General features: G+C 40.6%; 1 pseudogene; it reads right to left on the bottom strand.

Annotated features, from left to right (window-relative positions):
- The window catches only part of LOC120050698, a 153,821-nt pseudogene that overhangs the window by 41,014 nt on the left and 97,939 nt on the right, over positions 1–14,868 (bottom strand).

Raw genomic sequence — 14,868 nt, 5'->3', positions numbered from 1 at the left:
TGGTGATCAGCTTGGAGGCATCTATGGTGTTGAATGATGAGCTATAGTCTACGAACAGCATTCTCACACAGTTCTTTCTCCTCTTGTCCAGGTGGGAGAGGGCAGTGTGAAGTGCAATTGAGATTGCGCCATCTGTGGATCTGTTGGGGTGGTATGCGAATTGGAGTGGGTCCAGGGTGTCTGGCATGCTGTTGATGTGTGTAACGACAAGCCTTTCAAAGCAATTCATAATTACAGATGTGAGTGCTAAAGGGCGATAGTCATTTAGGCAGGTTACCTTGGAGCTCTTGGGAACAGGTACAATGGTAGTATGCTTGAAACATGTTGGGATTACCAACTGGGACAAGGAGAGACTGAACATGTCAGTGAAGACACTTGCCAGCTGGTCTGCGAATGCTCCGAGAACGTGATCTGGTATTCTGTCTGGCCCGGCGGCCTTGCAAGTGTTAACCTGTTTAAAAGTTTACTCACATCAGCCATAGAGAGCGAGATCACACAGTCATCTGGAACAGGAGCTTTCATGCAGGACTCAGTGTTGTATTCCTTGAAGTGAGCATGAAAGGCATTTAGCTCGTTTTGGAGTTCTGCATCACTGGGCATCATTGTCTGCAAGACCTGCCACATCTGACAAGTGTCAGAGCTGGTGTAATAGAATTCTACCTTCCTCCTATATTGTCCTTTTGCATGTTTGATGTCTTTTTCGAGGTGGTAGCTCTAGCCTTTAATCCCAGCAAGGATAGTGCCTTTATTTCATGCTTTTTGGTTTGGTTACATTCGTAATGTCACTGTGAGGACGACGTTGTCTATGCACTTGTTGACTGATGTGGTAAACTCCTCAATGCTATCGGATGAATCCCGGAACATATCCCAGCCTGTACTAGCAAAACATTATTGGAGCTTCGAGTGAGGGGTGCGCCAGCCTCGCGTCTGCATCATCGGAACACTTTCGTATTGAGCGCTCACTATGTGAGATATTCCATAAAAATCTGCCGTTTCCATCTACAATAGTCTTTTACAACATTAACAATCTCTATACTGTATTTTTGATCAATTTGATGTTATTTCAATGATCAAAAAAATTGCTTTTCTTTCAAAAACAAGGACATTTCTAAGTGACCCCAAACTTTTGAACGGTAGTATATATATATATATACAGTGGGGCAAAAAGGTATTTAGTCAGCCACCAATTGTGCAAGTTCTCCCACTTAAAAAGATGAGAGAGGCCTGTAATTTTCATCATAGGTACACTTCAACTATGACAGACAAAATGAGAAAAGAAAATCCAGAAAATCACATTGTAGGATTTTTAATGAATTTATTTGCAAATTATGGTGGAAAATAAGTATTTGGTCAATAACAAAAGTTTCTCAATACTTTGTTATATACCCTTTCTTGGCAATGACAGAGGTCAAACGTTTTCTGTAAGTCTTCACAAGGTTTTCACACACTGTTGTTGGTATTTTGGCCCATTCCTCCATGCAGATCTCCTCTAGAGCAGTGATGTTTTGGGGCTGTTGCTGGGCATCAACAGAAGACATCAACAGAAGTGCTGATAGTGCATAGAATACAGTACTGTAAGCAGTTACTGAAACCGTGCAGATGTTTTTGATATGATGATATTTTTACAATACCTATTTTCCAGTCGAAATGTTCTCATCACACTTGCCACTGTATATCGGCTTAGATTTGGCTGTACTCGCAGTCCAGCCTCCCTCAGCGTCAGCCTCCCTCAGCGTCAGGCCGTGGTTGACAACGTGGTCAACCAGTGTTGCGCGGATCTCATTTGTCAGATTCGGTCCTCTTTGAGCACCTTCTTGTCTTCCTCTTCCTCCCCTTCCTCCTCCTCCTCCTCGTCCTCCTCGTTCTCCTCGTTCTCCTCGTCCTCCTCCTCGTTCTCCTCCTCGTTCTCCTCCTCGTTCTCCTCCTCGTCCTCCTCCTCGTCCTTGTCTTACTCTTTCTCTGACTCTTTCCAGTGTGCTTGAAGACCGATGAACTCACCTGCTGCTTTTTATAGTGCTTATACACCTGATTGGTGTGTCTACAATTAAGCAAACGAGTGTTTGCACACCTGATGACTGTGTTGAACCAATTGGTTGGACGGTGTGGTAATTTGACAGTCAGTGCTTTGGTATTGCAAGGACGTGACTTCATGATAGATTTTTGTGTGTAATGTATGTTACGTGTGTTTAGTGTTTTGCAAATCACTGTGTGTAGAGTTTTGCAACAAGTGTGAGGTTGACAATGTGCTTATAGTTGTGCAAATATGGGCTGATGTTTTGCTTCTTGAGTGTAAGGTTTTGCTAATAGTGTACTACTTTTAATTTTAGTGTGTAAGCAATCCAAAAAAACGGTAATGCTAATGTATGAACATGGGCCAGCGCACACGCACATGTACACCTACAATCCTGGATATTCTTTATTTTAAAAAAGTTTTGTAAAAATAAAAACAAAGATTACTTGGCATCACCATAAGCCTGGGCCTCATCATTGGTGAATTGCTTTCAGCTAACTAACTCCTGACGATCATCAGCCTTTATGTTCTGCCTGGGGCCAGAGTCATCTTGTTACCCTGTAGGCTCAGAGAGAGAGAGGCAACTGGTAAACATTTATGCTCAGAGAGAGTGCCCTTGAGCCAGATGTGGGTTCTCCCTGCTTACCTTTAGGCTTCAACAACATAACAAATTGATGTCTTCACTTAAATAATCTTATCGTAAGATTATTCATTCATGTTAAAGGTAATTTAAATTTAAGTCACGGGTCCATAAACTAAGCTAGGCATGTAAGGTAAGTAGAAGGAGGAGGAGACCACTCTAACCACTCTAACCCACAGTAGACTGACTCAGGTTGGAAATATGGAGAGATGGAAGGATGGCCTTCGCTCTAAACCCGATAATTATCCAGGATACCGCCTAGCATAAACCTTACCCAGGAACACCGAAGCGGTGGTCCCTCTCTGACCGCTGAGGATTGTGGGATTGACCCTAGGGGTCCACACCTTACCCAGGCATTGACCTCCAAGGCTGCTGTTGAGAAGGGAAGGGCATGGCTGAAATGACCACAAGCTACCATCATCAGATGCTGGTAACAAGTCAAGAATGAGTGGCTGGAAGATTTTGCTACACCTACCAAATAATATCTGCCAAGCCCTGTTGCTAGGATTTCATATGTTTCTGTGGCTAAATAGAATTACCCACTGACTTGTATAGGGAAGCCCATTCTAGTGATTCTATTTCTATGGCTATGGCAGCAGCTGACACAATATTATATTCACTGGCATGGTGGCAGGCATATAGGAAGAAGGACAAACAAACGGTTTGGGCTCAGTTGTACTGTCAAAGTGGGCCAAAAGCTCTCTAAACCATGTCTTAAAATCTCTGTCATCAATTGAGAGCAGAGAGCAAACAAAAATATAAAAACATACATCAGCCAAGATCAGAGTGGGATTTAGAAACAAACATGGATATGCTCAGAAAAACATGCATGTGAAAACACATTGACTCACAAAACGCACTGTGACACACACACTGACATAAACAGAAGCAGTGTTTTGGTCCCTGGAGGCCCTATGTGATTTGGGACCGAGTGTAATCCTGTTACACCATTTTTGATCTCTTCCTCCGAATCCTACTTTCAAACAAACATCCTCTTCTCTCTCTTTGCCCTACTCTCAATGTTTCTAGGGAGATCATGCACTGCAAAGGGGAAGAGAGTGAGAAGAATGGGGAAAAAATAGGGGGAGAGAGAGGGAATGAAATAGTGAGAGAGAGAGAGAGAAAAAGAGAGAGAGGAAGAATGAATGAATGAAAGTGTATAAAGAGAGAAAGAGAGCGAGAGACAGTGGTAGAGAGTAAAAGAGCGAGAGAGTGTCTGAGTAACGCTAAGAAAGCTGCTTATGGAGAGCAGAAACAGCAGATGGACAACATAGGGACTAGCTAGAGACCAACAGACAGTCTAACTGAGCGTGTGTGTATGTGTGTTTGTGTGTGTCAGTGTTTCTGTCAGGACAATTTGGTGCCAGACAAGTGACCAGGAATATCTCCATTTATCTGAAAAATGTACAGGTCATCCATATACAGTACCAGTCAAAAGTTTGGACTACTCATTCAAGGGTTTTTCTTTATTTTTACTATTATATATTTGAGATTCTTCAAAGTAGCCTACCTTTGCCCTGATGACAGCTTTGCACACTCTTGCCATTCTCTCAACCAGCTTCACCTGGAATGCTTTTCCAACAGTCTTGAAGTAGTTCCCAAATATGCTGAGCACTTTCTGGCTGCTTTTCCTTCACTCTGCAGTCCGACTCATCCCAAACCATCTCAATTGGTTTGAGTAGGTGTGCCCAAACTTTTGACTGATACTGTACATTGGGTGCATAACCCATTAGAGGGTCCGCCCACGCACCCAGCACCATCAATAAACAAGGGATGTTAGCCATATCCTTAAAAACAGCCTATAAGAAAAACCACTGATGCATAAGCAAAACTGTATAGCCTATTTGTATTGTTTTTTTCCTTTTTCTTAAACAATCATTGTCAACCCAGGGGTTAAAGCATGAAAAGAAAACAAACAATGAAAGTTAAGTCAATCTTAGATCAACCTCCCCTTTCATACAAGAAAGTCATGACCATCATGCTTTTCGGGGAAGAGGATACGTTTGTACACGTATAAAACTGTACGTCTGACCAATTCCAGTCCCTTTAGGACTGAGAAGCTCAGTTCTGGTGACCTTTTAAAAAGGACATTCTACTCCAAAATGAGTGAAAATAAAATGATGCTGACACCAACTGAAATAAAATGTCCACCTCCTGAAATGAGCCCCATAACATATCCAATTATTTTAACATATGGCACAATGCATGGTCTAAATCAGTGGTTCCCAAACTTTTTAGAGTCCCTTGCCCTTTCAAACATTCAACCTCCAGCTGTGTACCCCCTCTAGCACCAGGGTCATCACACTCACAAATGTTGTTTTTTGCCATCATTGTAAGCCTATATGATACATTTATTAAACATAAGAATGAGTGTGAGTTTGTCACAACCCGGCCTCGTGGGAAGTCTTAAATCATTTCCCACACACAGTCTGTGCCTGTATTTAGTTGTCATGCTAGTGAGGGCCGAGAATCCACTCTCACATTGGTACGTGGTTGCAAAGGGCATCAGTGTCTTAACAGCGCGATTTGCCAAGGCAGGATACTCTGAGCGCAGCCCAATACAGAAATCTAGCAGTGGCTTCTGATTAAATAAGATTTTCACAGAACCGCTTGTTGTAGTTTCGATGAGGCTCTCTCGTTCAGATATCGGTAAGTGGACTGGAGGCAGGGCATGAAAGGGATAACTAATCCAGTTGTTTGTGTCATCCATTTTGGGAAAGTACCTGCGTTATTGCGCACCTAACTCACTCAGGTGCTTCGCTATAATCACATTAGGCATTGTCCGTAAGCTTGAGTTCATTTGCACACAGAAAATCATGAAATTATGGAATTACCTGTGTGTTGTTCTTGTTAATGCGGACAGAGAAGAACTTCTTAATCATAGCCTCAATTCTGCCCCGCACATTGAATATAGTTGCGGAGAGTCCCTGTAATGCTAGATTCAGATCATTCAGGCAAGAAAAAACATCACCCAGATAGGCCAGTCATGTGAGAAACCCGTCATCATGCAAGCGGTCAGACAAGTGAAAACTGTGGTCAGTATAGAAAACTTTAAGCTTGTCTCTCAATTAAAATGCCCCTTCATAACCAGTGCACTTCTGTATGTTGTAAAGTGTTACATGGTTGCTGCTCATATCATTGCATAGTGAAGAAAATACATGAGAGTTCAGGGGCCTTGCTTTAACAAAGTTAGTGTCCAAAACATCTTTAAAGCTGTCAGGCATTCCCCTTGGGTGCAAGAGCCTCTCGGTGGATGGTGCAGTGTACCCAAGTGGCTTCGGGAGCAACTACTTCCACATGCGTTACCACTATGTCTCCCTGTCATGGCTTTTCTGCCATCAGTACAGATACCAAAATGAGCAGCAGCTACGTTTGGCTACATACGGACGATTAGTGGAATTCCCGCAAGAGAGTAACGGTTAATGTGATTGGATGTTAATTATTTGACTAGGCTACCTGTATTTGACATTGTGTTGTTATTTCACTGAACACTAGATAGTTTAATTTTATTTTTGGCAGTGAAACGAGGCTACTGAGGCGAGGAAAAAAAAAATCACCCAAATGTATAGCCCTGTTGGAAAATATAAATGGAATGTTTGAAAATGTGAAGAAAAAATATATATATTTTAGAAAAATATAGAATCACATTTGTATTTGGCGTACCCCCAGCATTGCACCCCAGTTTGGGAAAACCTGGTCTAAATGATCAGATGTGCTGCTAGCATTTAGCGTTATCACCTCGAGCCCAACTGATGCCGCATAATGTTACCCCATTGGACACAACACCTGACTGTTCTAATTATATATTATTATTATTATTATTATTATTAATAATAATACTTTTATTATAAATACATCAATTATTATTATTATTCACTCAAAAATGTAAATGTTGGAGTTTCTATTAGAAAGTATGTCATTGCCCTTTTAAGAAGAACTCAGTTGCACCGCTGTGCTCAGTTGCGCCGCTCCAGTTTGCATTTGAAAAACGAGGCCAGTTGCGTAATTGAAGGAGTAGAGAAATAAACATGGTAGCAATGGAAAACTGGGATCCCCCTCTTTTTAAACAAAGGACAAAAATGCTTTGTATGTATTTATGTTTAGACAGGAGTAGGCTAATTAGGCAATATAATTTGGGCAATTTAATTTACTTTAGGGTAACTTAGCCCCTACCTAACTTTATGGACTCTCCGCTTTTGGTAAGCAGCAATCATGCATGTGGACCATTCTTGATGCACACAGGAAACTGTTAAGCGTGAAAAACCCAGCAACGTTTCAGTTTTTGACACACTCAAACCGATGCACCTGGCACCTACTACCGAACCCCTTTCAAAGGCACTTACATTTTGTTGTCTTGAACATTCACTCTCTGGATGGCACACATACACAACCCTTGGCTCAACTGTCTCAAGGCCTAAAAATCCTTCTTTAATAACTTTAATGTTTTGTACACTCAGGATATTTCACAGAACAGACATGCTTCTGTATTAGGCCGTTTCACCAACCAGACCTCTCCCAAATCTATATGGCATAAATCTGTCGCAGTGATGGAGAACTTTAATCCGAGTCTACCTCATGGTTCAGCTGTCGGAGATTTGAGCACAAAATGCATCAGGGCATTGCATGCATATACCTGTACTAGGCTTAGGGATCCACTGTATGATAGCCTATTAATATTTAAAAACACTTATATAAAAAGGAAGAGAAGCTTAGGCCTAGCCCCAAAGAGAGATAGAGATATGCCGACGGCATGCTACGACACCGACATGCATTTCTTGATACTTGTCAGATAGGCTAAAGCGTCTAGTATACAGATATAGTCGTACAGAAGTACATTTTCGTTCAGAATTTAACAGGCCATATTGCAGCAATTACCAAGAAATGCTAGTGCCCAATGTAACCAACAAATGACAGCAATAGGCTTATGATATTTATTTAACAGGCCTATTTATAACTTATCTTAATAAACTACAATGAACAAAAATGTAAATGCAACATGTAAAATGTTGGTACCATGTTTCATGAGCTAAAATAAAAGATCACAGAAATTTTACATACACACACAAATCTAATTTCTCTCAAATTATGTGAAGAAATTTGTTTACATACCTGTTAGTGAGCATTTCTCATTTGCCAAGATAATCTATCCAACTGAAAGGTGTGGCAAATCAAGAAGCTGATTAAACAGCATGATCAATACACAGGTGAACCTTGTGCTGAGGACAATAGAATCCCACTCTAAAATGTGCAGTTTTGTCACAATGCCACAGGTGTCTCAGGTTGAGGGAGTGTGCAATTGGCATGCTGACTGCAAGAATGTCCACCCGAGCTGTTGCCAGATAATTTAATGTTAATTTCTCTAACGTAAGCCACCACTACTGTTGTTTTAGAGAATTTGGCAGTATGTAAAACTGGCCTCACAACCGCAGACCACGTGTATGGTGTTGTGTAGGCGAGCGGTTTGCTGATGTCAACAGATTGCCCCATGGTGGTGGTGGGGTTATGGTATGGGCAGGCATAGGCTGTGTATGACTGCGTGTTCCAGTACGCACCAATATCCAGCAACGTCGCACAGCCATTGAAGAGGAGTAGGACAACATTCCACAGGCCACAATCAACAGCCTGACCAACTTTATGCGAAGGAGATGTGTCGCGCTGCACGAGGCAAATGATGGTCACTCCAGATACTGAATCCATAGATTAGTGCCAAATGATTTTATTTCAATTGACTGATTTCCTTATATAAACTGTAACTCAGTAAAATCGTTGAAATTGTTGCGTGTTGCGTTTATATTTTTGTTCAGTATAAATACAAAGGATACAATTAGAGACATTGAACTTACTTTCGGGCAACAAAAATGTCTCTACAGAACTAAACAAAATACATTTACATATTGAATTAACTTATTTAGATGAATAAATATGAATATGATAATAACAATGATATACAATAATGATGAAATCAATTATTATGAATCTGAAAACATAAATGTTCCAAAGTTTCACACTTGCCTGCAATTGCCTGTGCCAACGTTCATCTACTACGATATTAAACCTTAAACCTGTAGGCTTTTCACGATAGGCATATTTAACTTACATTTTACTTCAGTAAAAAAAAGGCCTCCATCTTCACAGTCAACAGTAGCCTAGACCAATTCTCCTCTCTCGCCCTCTCCCTCTCCCTCTCAGAAGCAGGCACATGCATGTAAGGCAACTCACAAAGAGTGACAAAATGGTGCGGAAGTGCTATATCGGGTTGTATGATATAGGCAGCCATGGACAATTTGGCAGACTACAATTTAATTTAATTGGCTTTTAATTTATTTGAATTCCGCCAAAAGCCGGCCATTACAGGCTACCGGAAACCCTGGTGTGTCTGTGTCTGCTCAGCACCTATACATACAACAAGGTCTGTCTGGAACATGCCAGACACACATACAGACATGTACTTCTGTCTTTTATAGTCTTATCAACATTTACATTGACATATCTCACAGAAGGCAGCAAAACTAATGTGGAGAGAATGACTGGAGAAGCCCCAAAAATTGTCAAAGACTCCAGTCACCCAAGTCATAGACTGTTTTCTCTGCTACTGCATGGCAAGCAGTACCGGAGCGCCAAGTCTAGGACCAAAAGGCTCCTTAAACTTCTTAGGGCTAGGCCCCCATTTTCGCAATTTCTGCCTGAATGACATGCCCAAAGTAAACTGCCTGTTGCTCAGGCCCTCAAGCCAGGATATGCAAATAATTGGTACCATTGGAAAGAAAACACTTTGAAGTTTGTAGAAAAGTTTTTAAAAAATGTAGGAGAATATAACACATTAGATATGGTAGGAGAGAATCCAAAGAAAAAACAACCAGAAATATTTGAGAGACCATCCTCGTAGAATGGCAATTATAAGGTCATATTGAAAATTAGCTCCCTGGATGCAATTCCTATGGCTTCCACATGGTGTCAGCAGTCTATGTTCAAGGTTTCAGACTTGTAACTTAAAATACAAATAAGAAATATCAGTTTTAGTACAGAGACGCAGTCTTGGAAATTCATGTTTGCGCGCGCCATGAAGATTGGACGCACCTGCTAAAATCGGTTTCCTATTGAACATGCTTTTTTCCGTAAGAAATATTATAGTTTGATTACATTTTATGGTATCCGAGGAGTAAGTAGAAACGTAAGTAGAGTAAGTAGATTTTCAGATTAAATTCTCTGCAAGTTTAACGAGTGTATTACTCAATTCGATAGATTAGATAATCAAGAATTTAAGCTTTCAAACGATTTAAGACACTTATATGTACCTAAATGTTTATCCATATCCATAATTTGTATGATTATTTATTTGAATTGCGCGCCCTCCTGTATCACCGGAAGTTGTCCCGCTAGCGGGACGCCTTGCTCTACCACCAAGCTATAAGACTGCTGAACAATTATTCAAATGGCCACAGGATTATTTACATTGACACGCCCCCCCCCTCCATTTGTTTTTTTCCATGCTGCTAGTCGCTGTTTATTATCTATGCATAGTCTCTTCACCCCTACCTACATGTACAAATTACCTTGACTAGCCTGTACCCCCGCACATAGACTCGGTACCCCCTGTATTTAGCCTCATTATTGTTATTTTATTGTGTTACTTTTATTATTTTTTACTTTAGTTTATTTGGTAAATATTTTCTTAACTCTTTCTTGAACTGCACTGTTGGTTAAAACTTCTTAGCGCTAGGGGTCAGATTATTATTATTTTTTTAAATAACGTGCCCAACGTAAATTGACATTTTCTCTGGCCCAGATCGTAGAATATGCATATAATTTACAGATTAGGATAGAAAACAATCCAAAGTTTCCAAAACTGTCAAAACATTGTCTGTGAGTATAACAATACTTATTCTGCAAGCGAAAACCTGAGAAAATGTAACCCGGAAGTGATATAAAAAAAAAAATCAGTGTTCCCTGGCCCGTCTAACCTCATTTTAAAGGGGTATCAACCAGATTCCTTTTCCAATGGCTTCCTCAGGCTGTTACCAGGCTTTAGACATAGTTTCAGGCTTTTATTTTGAAAAATTAGTTTTTTCAAAAGTAGTCAGGTGTCCTCTGAATATTTCCTGCGTGCGAGAGAGGGGCACCCCATTTTCCTTTTGTCTCTTAATGAATAGGTTATGGTCCGGGTGAAATATTATCGATTATGTTTGTTAAAAACAACCTGAGGATTGTTTAAAAAAAACATTTGACATGTTTCTAGGACCATTACGGATACTTTTTGGAATTTGTCGAACGGAACACGGCTTTGATTTTCTGAACATAATGCGCAACCCAAATGGCGTTTTTTTGTTATAAAAGTAATATTTATCGAACAAAAAGAACATTTATTGTGTAACTTGGAGTCTCGTGAGTGCAAACATCCGAAGATTATCTAAGGTAAGCGATTCATTTTATTGCTTTTCTGACTTTCGTGACCATGCTAATTTGGGGCTAGCTGTTGTAGCATTGAAAGCTACACTCACAAAAGCTTGGATTTCTTTCACTGTGAAATATATTTTCAAAATCTGACACAATAGGTGGATTAACAACAAGCTAAACTGTGTTTTGGTATATTTCACTTGTGATTGCATGATTATAAAAAAAAAAAGGTAATATTTTTGCATTTGGCGCCCTGCAATTCTAGCGGTTGTTTAGGAAAGGGATCCCGTAAAAGGGATTCGTAGCGCAGAGAAGTTAAGGGCTTGTAAGTAAGCATTTCACGGTAAGGTCTACACATGTTGTATTCGGCGCAGGTGACAAATTAAGTTTGATTTGAGTGTGTGTGTGTGTGTGTGTGTGTGTGTGTGTGTGTGTGTGTGTGTGTGTGTGTGTGTGTGTGTGTGTGTGTGTGTGTGTGTGTGTGTGTAAGAAAGCGGTACTCTGGGGGTGTTACATATATACAATATGTATTTTGAGCTATACATTATATATATTTTATACATAATTTTTAATCATCTAGGGACACAGAATGTAAGGACAAACAAACAAAATAGATTATTTCCAACCAACCTGCAGAGTGTGGGGCGGATAGTTGAGCCAATCCTCCCGTAGGTCCTGTAAAAGGGAAGAGAGGAGGAGATGGGGAGAGATGGAGAGCGAGGGAGGGTGAAGGAGAGACGTGGGGGTTACATTATTGAGTGAATGTGCTTTGAGGACCCCCACACCTCCATGGAGGGATATAAAATAACAATCAGCCTATGTCACAAATGGCAACCTATTAAAGTAGTGCACTATATAGAGAATAGGGTGCTATTTGAGATGCAGACTGAATGAGTCAGCAGCATGTCGTTCTAAGCACAGAGATATCCTCAACCATCACAACACACCAGGTCCTGAGGCACAGCCATCACCACACACACAGATATAAATGCACACAAAACACACACACACACACTTGAAAGCTCCCATCACCCTACACTGACAGACACTGATCTGTGGAGACAGATATGCATTTGTGCTGTACGTTCCTCCCGTTGGCTCACATAGTTGCACAGTTTTTTTATCCACACAACAGGAGTAACTTTGAAGGATAACGGCAGGATAACGCTGTGGTAACGCCGCAGAGACGGCACGGTTGCTATGGAGACAGGTCGCCAAGACACAGTTTGGTGCTGGTTTCATACTGGGTGAGTCATTCCAGAGACAGAGAGTGAGATAGCGAGAGAGAGCGAGACACATGACAGGGCCGGCAAGTCTGTCATTGGGGCGTTTAAGGGTTTTTTGAAGGGATAAATAGATAAACCTTTAAAGATGCTACACCTTTGGTTGGCCGCAATGAGTACACACACCTCAGCTACTCGCCAACGCTATTGCCTTCACGGTAAGGCACTGAGGTGATGAAAAATTCATGAAAGTGCTCAATATGTTCGAGCAAATGCTTTCATTCGTTTTCACATCTCTTCAAAGGTAAAAAGGCCCTAAGTACATAGCACGTACTGAGTCAACATCGTATTGAGTGAAAAATCCACAGCCATGGTGAGATGGTTGATGGCATCACTCAGGAGTCAACACCAGTTGCTATAGCTACCCTCAGAACAGCCTCATTTTGTCAGGGCACGAACTCTACAAGATGTCGAAAGTGTTCCACCGGGATGCTGGCCCATGTTAACTGAAATGCTTCCTACAGTTGTGTCAAATTGGCTGGATGCCCTTCGGTAGTGGAAAATTCTTGATACACATGGGCAACTATTGAGCCTGAAAAACCCAGTAGCATTGCAGTTCTTGACCCAAACCGGTTTGCCTGGCACCTACTACCTTACCCCGTTCAAAGGCAATTCAATATGTTGTCTTGCCCATTCACCCTCTGAATGGCACACATACACAATCCATGTCTCAAATGTCTCAAGGTTTAAAAATCTTTCTTATACCTGTCTCCGCCCTTTCATCTACACTGATTGAAGTGGATTTAACGAGTGACATTAAGGAATCATAGCTTTCACCTGGATTCATCTGGTCAGTCTGTCATGGAAAAAGCAGGTGTTCTTAATGTTTTGTATACTCAGTGTAGAGTATAAGTATACATTTTTTATGTTCTCTCTAAATAACCTTTGTTGTATAATTAAGATGTCCATACACTGCATTTCAAACAATCGGGAATAATCTAATTAATTCAGGGCTTGTGAAATTATGGCTAGTCTAATTATAAGCATTCAATCATAAGACCCACTAATCACCGATCTGGCTTTCAAGTCGGTCTATGAAAAATTTGTAACAAAAAGGGAATTATCTAGAACCATGTACAATGCACATCAACTAACAAATCACCAACTTCTGGTAACAAGCAATATAGAAAATGAACACAGGTTTCAAAAACATCTCTCAAGCACAAGCCCACCTGCTAGTGAGTAGCTAGCCTGTTTGGGATAGGGGGCAGCATTTTCACGTTCGGATGAAAAGCGTGCCCAGAGTAAACTTCCTGCTACTCAGGCCCAGAAGCTAAGATATGCATATTATTAGTAGATTTGGATAGAAAACACTCTGAAGTTTCTAAAACTGTTTGAATGATGTCTGTGTATAACATAACTCATTTGGCAGGCGAAAACCTGAGAAAAATCCAACCAGGAAGTGGGACATCTGAGGTTTGTAGTTTTTCAACTCATTGTCTTTCTAATATACAGTGTCTATGGGGTCATATTGCACTTCCTAAGGCTTCCACTAGATGTCCACAGTCTTTAGACCCTTGTTTGAGGCTTCTACTGTGAAGGAGGAGAGAATGAAAGCTGTTTCAACCAGATGTCTGGCAGAGTGCCATGAGCTGGTCATGCGCATGGCCGTGAGAGCGACCTGCGTTCCATTGCATTTCTAAAGACAAAGGAATTCTCCGGTTGAAACATTATTGAAGGTAAGTGAATATTTATAATGCTATTTCTGACTTCTGTTGACTCCACAACATGGCGGGTACCTGTATGGCTCGTTTGTGTGTCTGAGCGCCGTACTCAGATTATTGCATGGTGTGCTTTTTCCGTAAAGGAGAAGTATATCTTTAATTTTGTGCATAACACTTGTATCTTTTATCAAAGTTTATTTTGAGTATTTCTGTAAATTGATGTGGTTCTGAAAATTCGCCGGATGTTTTCGAGGCACAACATTACTGACCATAAAGCGCCAATGTAAACTGAGATTTTTGGATATAAATATGAACTTTATCGAACAAAACATAAATGTATTGTGTAACATGAAGTCCTATGAGTGCCATCTGATGAAGATCATCAAAGGTTAGTGATTAATTTTATCTCTATTTCTGCTTTTTGTGACTCCTCTCTTTGGCTGGAAAATGGCTTTATGTTTTTTTGTGACTAGGCTCTGACCTAACATAATCATATGGTGTGCTTTCGCTGTAAAGCGTTTTTGAAATTGGACACGATGCGTAGATTAACAAGAAGGTAAGCTTTCATTTGGTGTATTGCACTTGTGAATGTATGAAAGTTAAATATTTCCAAAAAATATTTTTGAATTTTGCGCTCTGCCTTTTCAGCGGAATGTTGTCGAGGGGTTCCGCTAGAAGCTAGCTAATTTTTATATTTAAAGTCTAGCCAAATTGGATCTATTTTCTTGCTAACAAGGTAGAACAGTTCACGTTTAGATGTTGAAGTCAAGCGGCCTACCTGGATAAGAAGATGCTTATTTCTCAGAATGAGAACGAGTTGCCAATTGTTATTAAATGTGCATTTGTGACATTACGGTCTCGTCGCGCGCAACAGAA

Source organism: Salvelinus namaycush, chromosome 7, assembly GCF_016432855.1.
Source record: "Salvelinus namaycush isolate Seneca chromosome 7, SaNama_1.0, whole genome shotgun sequence".
In the NCBI taxonomy this organism is placed as follows: domain Eukaryota; kingdom Metazoa; phylum Chordata; class Actinopteri; order Salmoniformes; family Salmonidae; genus Salvelinus; species Salvelinus namaycush.
Note: the sequence above shows the minus strand (reverse complement) of the source record. Positions and strands in the feature narration are given on the sequence as shown.